Below are 2,989 nucleotides of genomic sequence, written 5' to 3' on the forward strand. Positions count from 1 at the left end.
TGTCTTTTACAGTGGATTTTGTTTTAAAGTCTATTTTATCTGAGATTAGTATTGCCACTCCTGCTCTTTTTTGGTAGTTGTTAGCTTGATATATTTTTTCCAACCTTTGACTTAAATAAATTCACATCTTTGTTTCTAAGGTGTGTCTCTTGTAGACAGCATATTGATGGTTCCTGTTTTCTTATCCATTCTTTAACTCCCAGTCTTTTATGGGTGCATCGAGTGTATTTACATTCAGTGTAATTATTGATATGTGTGAGTTTGTTGTTGTCATTTCGTAGTGCTTTTTTTGGTGGTGCTGACGTTTTTCTTGTTCTTCGTACTTTTCTGTGATGAATTACATTTGTTTATTGATTTTTGTTTTCATTTCTTTTGTTTTTGTAGGTTTGTTTTTGCTGAGACTTTATGTTTTTCCTCTTTATTTTTATGAGTATGTTTGTTAACTTTCTTTGTGGTTACCATGAAAATTACCCTTATCTTTCTAAGTTTACAGCAGTCTATTATTACTTGGTATCGCCAGGCCTTCCTCTCCATTAGAAGGTTCTATACCTACACTGGTTATTCTGTCTTTTATTGTTCTGATATTGTTGTCATTTACTGATTAACTTCTCTGTTTCCCTGTTGTATTTCTTTTGGTTTTGGATAGTCCTTGAGAGTTCATTTCCTAGATTGGTATCTGCCTAGTACGATCCTGCATCCTAGATTCAGCCTGTGAGCTGAAGTTGTTTGTTCTCAGATCAAAGAACTCCCTTTAATAATTCTTGTAAGTTTGATTTGGTTATTACATATTCCCTTAATTACTGTTTATCTGGAAATGTCCTAATTTCACCATCATATTTGAATGGGAGTTTTGCAGGGTATATTATTCTTGGCTGGTAATTTTTTTCTTTCAAGGTTTTATATATGTCATCCCATTGCCTTCTTTCTTGCATAGTTTCTGCCGTATAATCTGAGCTTAGTCTTACTGTTTCTGCTCTGTATGTGACCTCTTGTTTTTCACGAGCTGCTCTCAGGATTCTGTGTTTGTCTTTGGTTTTAGTGAGTGTGATTATGATATGTCTTGGTGATTTTCTTTTGGGGTCTGTCCTATATGGGGTTCATTGAACTTCTTGGATGGCCATCTTTTCATCTTTCATGATATTGCGGATGTTTTCTGTTAGCAGTTCTTCAATGATCCTCTCTGTGTTTTTTGCTTTCTTCCCCTGTTCTGTAACTCTGATCAGTCTCAAACTTTTGCTTTTGATTGTATCCCACGTAACTCTCAGGGTCTCTTCATTTTTCTTTGTTCTTTTTTCTGAGTTTTCCTCAAATACAGTTTTATCCAAGTGTTTGTCTTCAGTTCCACTCATCTTGTCTTCCACTGTTTCATATCTGCTTCTCAGCCCTTCTATGATACCGTCCATTTCTGAAATCTTGTTGTTTATCTTTTGGATTTCTAATTGTTGTTTTTGTATAATTTCTAGTTGTGAATTTATTTTGGCATTTTGTTCCTGCATTAATTTCCTGAATTCTTCCTTTTTTTTTTTGTCTGTATTTCCATGATGTTGTCTGACTTTTCCATGAATTTGTCTTTTTTTTCCTCATTTTTGTCTGCTTTTTGCTTCAGCTCTTGGATAATTCTGAGTATTAGAGATTTTAATTCCTTATCAGGTAGTTCTAGTGCTTTTTCGCCTACAGGAAAGTCATCTGCTGTTTTATTTTGGACACCTACTGGAACCATCCTGTCCTGTTTTTGTAAATGTTTTGATATTGTCTACTGTCTTCGGGGCATTCAGTATTATTTTTCTCGTTTATTGATTGTAGATTTGTTTGTTTTGTCCTTTTTTTTTTTTTAATTTGCTATGTCTGAGCAGGCAGGCTGTGTCTTCTTTGTTGACTGCTTGTCTGTGGGCATGATACATTTCTCCTCCTTCTCCAATTGGCAGGGTGTGTCATTCAGATATGGTACAGCAGCACAGGTCTAGCTGAAGAGGAGTTGCTGGAATGGATTGTTTGTGGCACTTACTACAGCCAACAGGGAGGGTCAGTAATCAGTGCAAGGCAGGTTCTGGTAGGCCGTGCCTGTGCTGCTTGGTGGTGTGATGTTAAGTGCACAGTGCAGGTAGGTAGGTAGTAGGGGGGAGATTGTTATGTGTGAAGCTAAGACGGTTATGGGAGAGAGGAGAGAGGAACAGGAGCCAAAAACATACAAAGAAACAAAAAAGAGTGCTAGGAGAGATTGCCGTTGGAGTGGAGAGATGAGAGACTATGAAATGGAGAAAAACAAAAAGGAGAAGAAGAAGTAAAAAAAAGAAAAGAAAAGAATGAATAAATAAAAATTAGAAAGAGAAAGGGACAGCAAAGCTCCCAGGTATCCCACTCATGTGGCTATGAGATCTGGGTAAATTTTTCCCAGGTATTTCAATACAGCCTGGCTAGATGGCATAGAGGTATTCAGCACTAGGTATTCAGGGGACAGTAAGAGAAGAAAGGTATAGAGAGATGAGAAACTGAATAATGAAAAAGGACAAAAACAAAAAAAGAGGGGGAAAAAAAAATTTTGAAAATAAAGACCAAGAAAAGAACCAAAAAAAAAAAAAAAAGAAAAAAAAAACATGAAAAAGTAATGCCCTCAGGGATCCCTCTGCACATCTTCACAAGCTGAGGGGATAGGTCCCAAGCCATGTTGCACTGCCTGGCCAGAACGGGGTCCCAACTCGAGAAAAGGAAAAGAAAACAAACAATTCAAAACGAACAAAAAAATCCCTGGGATCCCACCAGCATGGCAGCCCAGACCGGGAAACAGTTTCACACTCTAACAGAGCTCCGCAGACCCTTAGGAAGGAGCAAAGATGGCACACGGAGCCAAGTATTGGAGCGAAAGGAGTGGGAAGTGGTGAGAGGTAAGGAAGAAATCAAAAGAAGTGGAAAAAAGCAACACCAGCAGCCAACAAATGGCACTCAGGGAGCCGGCCAGTGCAGGCGGGTGGAATCCGAGCAGCTGGTGCTT

This window comes from Trichechus manatus, unplaced genomic scaffold, assembly GCF_000243295.1.
Source record: "Trichechus manatus latirostris isolate Lorelei unplaced genomic scaffold, TriManLat1.0 scaffold00312, whole genome shotgun sequence".
NCBI classification, from domain to species: domain Eukaryota; kingdom Metazoa; phylum Chordata; class Mammalia; order Sirenia; family Trichechidae; genus Trichechus; species Trichechus manatus.